The sequence below is a fragment of the Gossypium hirsutum genome, chromosome A04, assembly GCF_007990345.1.
Source record: "Gossypium hirsutum isolate 1008001.06 chromosome A04, Gossypium_hirsutum_v2.1, whole genome shotgun sequence".
Taxonomy (NCBI): Eukaryota; Viridiplantae; Streptophyta; class Magnoliopsida; order Malvales; family Malvaceae; genus Gossypium; species Gossypium hirsutum.
The window spans coordinates 19,347,910-19,358,498 of record NC_053427.1 but is presented as its reverse complement, the minus strand read 5'-3'; the positions used below and the strand labels follow the sequence as shown (position 1 = coordinate 19,358,498).

Genomic DNA, 10,589 nt, shown 5'->3' with positions numbered 1-10,589 from the left:
GAACTAATACTCCATATATAAGATTATATGACCCGAGAACATTTTTAAACTTATGGTAAACTTGAAATAGTATTTTTCGTACAAGTTACTTGATACAATACACCAAAACGAAGCCTGCTAATCTCAAGGCCTTATACTATACACCAGCATGAATCCCTCTAGGCTCAAAGCCTGATACGATACATCGCACAAAGCCTGCTAGACTCAAGGCCCTATGCACTATCTCTAATACAACTCAATTTCATTAGTAATTTTCATCAATCAACATTTAATAATTACGAACATTACAACTATTAGAGTAAAAAAATTATCAAGAAATTTAACATAACATATTATATATAATACGAACTTATCGAGATCCGATAGCTACTGATATGCGACGACGCCTACTCGACAACCTTCTCTTTTCCCTGTTTAATGCCCGATGAACTTGTTTCTTGGTCAAAATATAATAATTAATTAAATTAACCAATTCAAAGATTTTAAAATAATTAAATTCATGTAACTAGATCTCTAATGTTATTTTACACATTTACCCTAAACTTTTACCTTTTATTCAATTAGATCCCTAAAATCGAAATTCTCACAGCTCTCACAAATTAGCCCAAGGACCCTTGTGTTGTAACACCCCTTAACCATATCCGATGCTGGGACAGGGTTCGAGGCATTATTGGATTTAAACATAAACATTCATACAAAATCAGCCCATAAAATTTGGTCCAAATCAATTCATCTAATCATATGGATATCGTCCCTTATATAGGACCTCGAGGCCCAAAACATACGTTGGGAGTGGTTCGGGACTAAACCGAAAACTTTTGGAACTTTTACTACACTTAGAAAATTTTCATACTTTAGGGAGTCACACGCCCGTGTGGGTAGGCCATGTAGTCATACACAGGCCCGTATGGCTTGGGACACGCCCATGTCCTCAGCCCGTGTAACTCTCTATTTATGACGTCATGCAAAATTTGGGGTCACACGACCAAGTCACACGCCCATGTCTCAGGTTCGTGTCCTTCTAACGGCTAAGACACACGGCCGTGTCTCTGCCCATGTGGCCAAGGAAATGGCTTTTTACCAAGTCATTTTCCACCCTCATTTGAACACTCACATACACACTTTCAATGGAACTTAACATGGCACAATTAAGCTACCAACACAACCACAATCAAGGTTTAAACATATCAAAATAATTATTTACTGTTCATAACAAAATTGTCCACTTGAGTCATAGTCACTAAATTATTTATATCTTGAGCTACAGAACTCTAAATTAAGATCCACTTGATTTTTCCAAACTATACTCAAATATCTTCCTACCATAAAATTTTCAAAATTTATGGTTTAGCCAATAAGTACAGATAATTCTTCAAATTTGTCTTGTTCTGCTATTTGACAGTTTCGACCTTTCTTCACTAAAGATTAAGTATCTCTTAGTACAGGATTTGGACGATGTTCCCATTTGTTTATATTGAAATTAGACTCATTACAAAATTAAAAATATAAATTTAAACCCCAAGTATTTTTATACTATTTTTAATGATTTTCCAAAGTCAGAAAAGGGGAACCCAAAATAATTTTGATCTTGTCTCACAAAAATTCAAATATCTCATAAAATTAAATTTTTTTGTTTACATCGTTTTTCTATGTAAAACTTGACTCAATAAGCTTTAATTTCATATTTTATTTAACCTCTAACTCGGTTTCCACAATTTTTGGTGATTTTTCAAAATTGTACTACTGTTGCTGTCCAAAACTATTTTAATGCTAATTTTACTTTCATGATTCCCTTGTACTAACTTTCATTAACATACCATTATAAACCACATCACACAATGACATTGGCATGGGCATATGAGTAATTAATATGCTTGCAACCCATTAGCCAATATAAGCCAATTTCTATGGCTATATACCAAATCAGATCCTTATTCATTACAAGCCAATACATTTGGTCATATCATAATGGCACATACACAAAATGACTAAGTCCCTATACATGCCATAGACTCAAAGGTTTGAGTTCATTTACCCAACATGATAGCTTGATACTGAGATAGAATCTCCGACACCTGAGCTAGCTGAATAAACCTATGAGAGGTAGGAAAGAAAAAAGGGTAAGCTATATAGCTTAGTAAGTCCGTATGAAAATAATAAGCGAATCATTTACATGCATTTACCAATTTCATCAATATGTTCTCATGGTTACACATTAATCAATTTTAATGCTCATATTTTAATCTATAAACATAAATTTGTCCTGTCTTGACATTAGTCAAGTAAACATAAACTCTCATATTAAAACACTTCAACACTTGACAAATCATTTCAGCATTCATAATAAAAGTGCATATTAATTATGTATATTCATATTTCCCAATTCATATAGCTTAACATCCATCAATGGTCCAAAACTCTTAGCTATCCATACTTTCATATCCATTTTTATTAGTCTTTTATGTCGGTCTTTCTCTCATTTCATTATTCATTAAATCACAACATTAAAAGAATAAGCACATCGTGTCTTAATTCAATTTGGCCTAAAAGCCTTACACATGATTCTCAATTGAATTCACCATATATTGTTGCGTCATAAATATAAACCTATAATCACAGGGTCATCATAGAAAATCATTCTCATAGACATAACTCATTCATTTTCATTCTTACCACATACCAAGCTTAATGCTCATGAGTTTTGATTACGTACCTATACTATCTCATATCATAACCATATACTTATTCTTCTCATTGACTTACCCCTCGGGTTTTCCGTCAAGTTACTCAATAATTTACCCATTGAACACTTGGAATACCATTGGATACATTAGAATCTCGTACCTAAGTGCCCCAAAAGTAGCCAATGCTACCTCATATTGCATATCACATGTTGCTCACTTTCGAGCTACTCACGGGTTTGCTCACACAAGCTGTCAGGTATCCGTAACACATGTCGGACTACCTAGCCACTGGTAGAACATACAAGACCAGTACCTAGAGCGCCAAAACATGTGTCACATATATCATGAACTCAGACCACAACTCAATGAGTTCAGAGGTCACATATATCATGAACTCAGACCACAACTCAATGACTTCAGATCACATAATTCCTAGTGACATGTCATTTGTATCTAAACTATTCCTAAGGTTCAAACGGGATTATTCGATAAACCATTTCTGTTGGACTTGCTCATAATGTTGATCTCAATACGCATAGCACCAATCACATATTCATGGAATAATCAAAGCATAATTCATGATAAAATTTAGGCAATAAACACATGATACTACATCATATTAAATATGTATGTACTTACCATACATGCAATATTAAAACATTATAAAGTATGGTACATGTTGCATTATTTGCAAATGAACTTACCTCGATACCAGAAATAGTGAAAAGACCTAACCGTCAATTACGCGTTTTTCCCTCGTTCTCGGTCCAAACCTCATTTTTCTTGATCTAAAATATCATATTTAGCTTATTTATTAGTCACATTATTCATTGTGACCCAAAAATCATATTATGGCAAAGTTACATTTTTGCCCCTAATATTTGTCATATTTACATTTTGCCCCTAAGCTCATAAAATGATTTTTATTCAATTTCTTTGTACTTTAAGCCTAGCCGAACCATTTTCATAACAGTAAAAGCCCACAATTTTCACTAGAACAAACTTTTACTACATATTTTATAACTTTTACAATTTAGTCCTTTTAAGCATTTTCATCGAAAATCACTTAGCAAAAGTTGTTTCTCCAACCATAAACATGCATAATCTACCATTAAACATAAAAATGCACAAATTTATAACATGGGTCAAACCCTAGACTTTCATCATAACTAAAATAAATGGTAGAAATAGGTAGATCTTGTTACAAGGATTTCAAAAACGTAAAATTTATTAAAAACGGGGCAAGAATGGACTTACAATTGAGCTTGGAAGCTTGGAAAACCCTATTCATGTTTTCTTCATGTAAAATTCGGCTAAGGAAGAAGATGGATAAGAAATTTTGGCTTTTGTTTTGTTTTTAATTCATTTTAATCACTAAATAACCAAAATGCCCGTAACTTAAAAATATTCTATTTCACCTATTTCATGTCCATTTTTGTCCAAAAAATTAACCAATGGTCTAATTACCATTTAAGGACCTCCAATTTAAAATTTCATAACAATTGGACATCTCTAACATGTAGAACTCAACTTTTTCAATTTTTACAATTTAGTCTTTTTAATTAAATTGAGTGCCCAAACGTCAAAATTTTTGAACGAAATTTTCACAGAATCATTCCTTAAAATTTTAGACCATAAAAATATAATAAAAATAAATTTTTCCTCGTCGGATTTGTGGTCCTGAGACCACTGATTGATGCATGCAAAGTTCAAGGGATTGCCGACTTTTCCACTGTACCTCAAGGACACTGCATTAATTCTGGATTTCAAAGATTCTAAAAATGATTGAAACTCTGATGGTCATATTCGTGTTTGATTTGGTGATGACGAATTCCATGAAGTGCTTCTATAGACAAAGATAAATAATCAACAAGATGATACATGCACAATTAAAAAATGACTAGGAAGCACTACTGCAAAGAAACAAGAAATACTAGATAGGTAACCTGTATTAAAATTAAAATGTAGGAAAAAACATGAAAATAAGTTATAAAATACCGATTATTGAAGGAAAATCCTCCTCTATTCACTGGAATGACAGTGGGTCCTGAGGCAGATGTATTTTGACTAGAAGGAAGTGGTGATATCCGTTGGGATAACTCATCTCCTCTGGACGATGGTGGGGTAGATGGACTAGCAACGGTGGCTGTAGCTGCTTTTGTTTCCCCAGCTATTGGAGTCAGAGATGACGATCCAGAACCAGATTGCTGTGAACCGGGATAAGCAGAAAATACCAAGAAGCGTGGATGACTATGAGCTTATGGTCTTCTCTTGCCATCCCTCCTACTAGTGTAGTGGGCCCTTCCCACTGCAGCAGCAGCAGCCAAGTGCCGAATAATATGCTACTCAAGTTCAGGATAATTTACACCAACCGGTAACTGCATTATGATGTAAAAATTGTGCAAATCCCATTTGATGAATGAATGGCATAAAGTTTATTACAACAATAGTAAACCAAATATTCCAGGACGCACTTGTAGGCAGCATACATGTTGCAATTCAAAATCATCAAGGGTGGGATGGTGAAATATTGTGGTATTTCTTGACGGAGTAACCCTAAATCTCTTTTCTCTTTCGACTACTTGAAGCAATTCTTGACTGCCCCCATTGGAGCACATTATTAGGTAACTCCATGGATGTTACGATGAGAAAATATTATAAAGTGAAAATATGTGTATAAAAGAAAAACATTGTAGGGTCCTTCAAGCTAATGGCTTGCCAGCACATTGGACATTGCGAGCTTCTCTGGCACCTAAAAAAAAATTACTAGTGTTAAATTTAAGCTTTGTTCCATTATCACTTCCTTTCATGAATGCATGCTTTCAAAATACAACTTAAATACCAAAATATTGTTGCCAAATAAGGAAATTATTCATGCAACTCAGTAAATGATAATAAACAAGAGGATGAATTAGCTAAGTAATATAAAACCTAATCTGTTTCATTATTCCTCCGAAAACAAAGGAGTTATCACCACTCTTAATTGGTGCTTGATTTGTTATAAACATAGGTATTGACATTCCATTGGTGGTTATACAAGAGATATACCAAAGTATTTAACACTCTAGTTTTATCCAAGAAGAAAAGCAAACATCAAATATTAATGGCTTGAAGTTGAACAAAAACCAGAAGATCAAAAGAAGAACCAAGACATATTCATCAACCAATGTACATGTTATAGTATCTGCTATGTAAAACTAACAAGAAGGGATGAAAGTTAGAATATATATAAAAGGATTAGATGAGTTTGTAAGTTAGTAACTATCAGAACATAACTAGACAAATTTAACCACCATTATTGTCATCAAAGGAATAAAAACATGGAACTATGGATGATGCAATAGTGATGTCAAAATCAGATTCATCGAAATCATGTCATAATCAAAAGCATCATACAATCACAAAATCATACCATATAATTATGTCTAATACAAATAGTTCCAAGTAGATTCTGACTTGAGACATAAAATTCAGATTTTTAATGTTCAGTATATAAAGCATAATTGGTCCATGTCCTTTCTAGATGTTGATCTTTTCTTTGTTTTCCAGTCACACATGACTCCTTACCCTTTGTTCACTTCCAATCTCCTCTCCCCCACTGAGCTATGATCAATCTCTTAGACAATTCATTGACAGTCAATGTAAGGAAAAGAAGGAATTCTGATATATAAAAAAAGCGTACTGAATCAAATAAAGGGAAAGGAAAACATAAGTGAAAAGAAGGAGTTTCAAGAAAAACATATACAATAACTGCAATAATTCTAATAGAGTGAATGCATAAATATTTTGAGATTTACATGAAACATACCATTCAAGAATGCATTGGAGGTGAAACTCATGCTTGCAATTAATCACCGGTAACAAAAGGTAGAAAGGAATTCATATTGAGATATTTCCACGCAAAATAAGACAAGGAAAATAGTGCATGACATCTGCATCACCAAACAAAAGGGGTTAGTAAAAAATGAATTTGTGATCTTAGGCCTTATTGTTGAAGGATCACGTTTGGAAAACTCCTCAAGGCATATACTACAAGCATAATCACAGGCATCCCGGATTCCCCCTTCCACAAAAGTAACAGCTGATGTCATATGATTGTCAGGATTCTGTATCCCTTCCATTCCTGAACCTTCGAGAAGGAAACCAAAAAACCCAGAACTAAAATGCGATTTTCCTCTGATGATAAATAAACCTATTATATTTGTTCAACTTTACAGACTGTAACAAAACAGAGCAGAAACATGACCACATCTCGGTTGCTAACATTTATAAGTCAACTACAACACTGGTATTGTTAAAATTGGCTACAGATCAGCACAGATAAAAGAAGCTTTTATACTACCTGCTCATCTAAATCACAATTCTCGATTCTTGCAAACTACAATACTAACTATTTTAAATAAATAAACCTCTTCTCCCCACAAAATTATTGAACAAGGATAATGATAGAATGTGGCCTTCCATGCAGTTAATGCACCAGCCAACAGACCAAGCAGCTCGTGCTAAGACTAAAAGCTGTCGAGACAAGTGCTGTTGTGTTCATTTTGTTCGATTTTGTTACTTTAGTTAATGTAATGCATTCTAGTTCATTTGGAACTATGTTTGATTGATGATTGATGTAATTAGGTGGAGAATGAACTGAAAATCAGCTTTCTTTTGTTGTACAAGTTAATTTATCAAGTTTCAATGTGTTTTAGTAGAGTTAGGTAGATTTTTAGGTGAATTTGACTTGTAATGACCAACTTATGTCTGGTATTTGTAATGGAATTATGCCAATGTTCCTTTTGAATGAAATTTATCAGATTTTCTTTCCATATGCTCCATTTTTCTTTGCTTTTATTTTCTGTTCTTGCTTTCCTTCGCAAAATCTGTTTGTTTCCTCCATAAGCAACGAGCCTTGTTGCTCAAGACTCAATTTTTAGAAGCAGTTTTGTTCCAAACACCAATAATTGGTATTAGAGCTTTTATCTTAGAAGAGCTGTTGTAGTTGAATCTTAAACTGAATGGCTTCATCAGGCTTTTCTCCTACAGCACCACTAGTCTTTAATTGTGAAGAGTTCCACATATGGGTTGTCAAGATGAGGACTTACCTGCAAGCCTTTGATCTATAGGAAGTTGTCAACACTGATGCTGAGCCAGCTCCATTCAGAGCCAATCCCACAATGGCTCAAATCAGGCAATACATAGATGAGAGGACTAAAAGGCATAAGGCCATGTCCTGTATTCAGAACTATGTGTTTGATGTTATTTTTACCAGAATCATGGCCTGTGAGACTCCAAAATAGGCCTGGGACAAACTTAAGGAGGGTTCCAAGGCATAGAAAGGACAAGGCAGCAGTAGTTGTTGAACTTGAGGAGAGATTTTGAAAATTTGAAGATGAAGGAGGAAGAGACAGTGAAGCAGTACTCAGATAGAATCATGGCTGTTGTGAACAACATAAGGTTGCTAGGAGAATAGTTCAATAAGGCAAGGATCATGGAGAATGTGCTCTCAATATTGCCTGAAAGATATGAGGCAAAAATCTCATCCCTGGAGGATTCGAGAGACCTTGCAAGCATCTCCCTAACTGAGCTCATTAATGCCCTCTATGCTCAGGAACAAAGGAGAGCCAACAAGATGGAAGAGCACCATGAGGGTGCTTTCCAAGCTAAGGCCAAAGCAACCTCGAGCACCTCAGCCTATAAAGGCAAGAAGAACTGGAGAATCAGGCCTAAGCCTGATGCTGCAAGAAGAGGAGATCAACTTTGCAGATTTTGTAAAAGGCCTAGTCATCTAGAGGCCAAATGCTGGTTCAGACCAGATGCTTTGTGTCAACATTGCAAGAAGAGTCTGCAAAGAGAAAGGTAGACCTGGGCAGAATCAAGCACAACACAAGAATAAGGAAGCTCGAGTGGCTAAAGACAGTAGTGACCATGAAGAGAAGGTCTTTGCTGTGTCATGTTTATCTGGTCAAAGCAAGGGCCCAAAAAGATGGCTGTTGGACAGTGGTTGCACTAATCACATGTCACCAGATGCAACTATTTTTAAGACTTTGGACAGAAGTTGAAAAAATAAAGTAAAAGTTGGGAATGGTCAGTTTATTAAAGCTGAAGGAAAAGGGGATGTGCTAATATGCACTTCCACAGGTGACAAAATCATAAAAAATGTGCTGTTGGTACCCGAGATTGACAGGAACCTTCTCAGTATTGCTCAACTGCTTGAAAAAGACAACATAGTTGTGTTCAAGGGCCAGGAGTGCCATATTGCTGATCCAAATGGATCAAGCCTCATGAAAGTCACTATGATTGACAAATGATTTGAAGTCAACTGGCTAAGTGACTCACACTCAGCATATGTTGCCTCAACAGAAGAATCCAAGCTTTGGCATCAAAGGCTTGGTCATGCCAACTTTAGGTCCATGGCTCAAATGGTCAAAAAGGAGATGGTTGAAAACTTCACCAAGTCAGTTCAAAATGAAGATGCTTGTGAAGTTTGTCAGATGGGAAAGCAAGCCAGGCTCCCATTTCCTGCAAACACAACCTAGAGGGCATCAAACAAGTTGGAGCTAGTGCACACTGATGTATGTAGTCCCATGAAGACTGAGTCACTAAATGGCAACAGGTACTTCATTCTTTTCATTAATGATAGTACCAGATATTGTTGGATTTTCTTTTTGAAGCACAAATCTGATGTAGCTCAAGTATTTTTGAAGTTTAAAGCTACAGCTAAAAGAGAAACAGGTTGCAAATTAAAGACCATCAGGGCAGATAATGAAGCTGAGTATACCTCAGCTTAGTTCCAAGCCCTATGCAATGATGCTGGTGTCAAACATTAGCTCACCAATGTTTATACACCTCAGCAAAAAGGGGTGAGTGAAAGGAAAAATAGGAGTCTGATGGATATGGCTAGATGTCTCCTATTTCAGAAGAATTTGCCCAAGACCATATGGGCTGAAGCAGTTAACATGCTGTGTACCTTCAAAATAGGCTTCCAACTAAAGCTTTGGCTTACAAAACTCTATTCGAGGCCTGGTTCGGGTTCAAGCCATCTTTGGCTCACTAAAAGTGTTTGGTTGCCTATGCTACAGCCTTATACCAGCTGTAAAAAAGGACAAACTGTCCAAAACATCTCAAGCTGGCATTTTGGTGGGATACAGTATGGTCAAGAAATGCTATAGGATCCTAGATCCTTCAATAAACAAAGTCCATGTAAGTAGAGATGTAATGTTTGATGAAAAGGCATGCTAGAACTGGGAAACAAATGAACCTGAGGCTATTTTAGAAGAATTCATGGCAGATCAGCTTGAATCTGATCAAAATGGTCCTGATATGGACATTGATGATGAACCTGTCAGGGGTACAAGGACTCTGGCTGAGATTTATGAGAGGGCTCATGTTGCACAAGAATAACCTAGCTGTTTTGAGGAAGCTGAATCACATGAAGGTTGGAAGCAAGCCATGGTTGATGAAATCAAAATGATTCAAAAGAATCAGACATGGGAGTTAGTAGAAAATCCTACTAACAGAAAGACCATTGATGTCAAATGGGTCTATAGAGCCAAACAAAATGCTGATGGCAGTTTGAACAAGCTGAAAGCTAGACTTGTTTCAAGGGATTCAGTCAAAGATATGGCCTGGACTACATGGAGACTTTTGCACCAGTAGCCAGGCTAGACATAATTAGGTTGCTAGTTGCTTTGGCTGCACAGAGGTATGGATCATTCATCAACTGGATGTAAAATCTGCATTTCACAATGGCCTCCTTGAAGAAGAAATCTACATTGACCAACCTCAAGGCTTTGTTGTGCCTGGCAAAGAGGACGTGGTATACAAGCTTAAAAAGGCCTTGTATGGCCTAAAACAAGCTCCTAAAACCTGGTATGCAAGGATTGATAGCTACTTGGTTAGTTTGGGATTCGAAAGAAG

At 35.9% G+C, this 10,589-nt stretch overlaps 1 pseudogene; it reads right to left on the bottom strand.

The window, feature by feature from the left end:
• Positions 1 to 4,584: 4,584 nt before the first annotated feature.
• LOC107921478 (E3 ubiquitin-protein ligase RHF2A-like) lies at positions 4,585 to 7,034 on the bottom strand (annotated as a pseudogene).
• Positions 7,035 to 10,589: the final 3,555 nt, after the last annotated feature.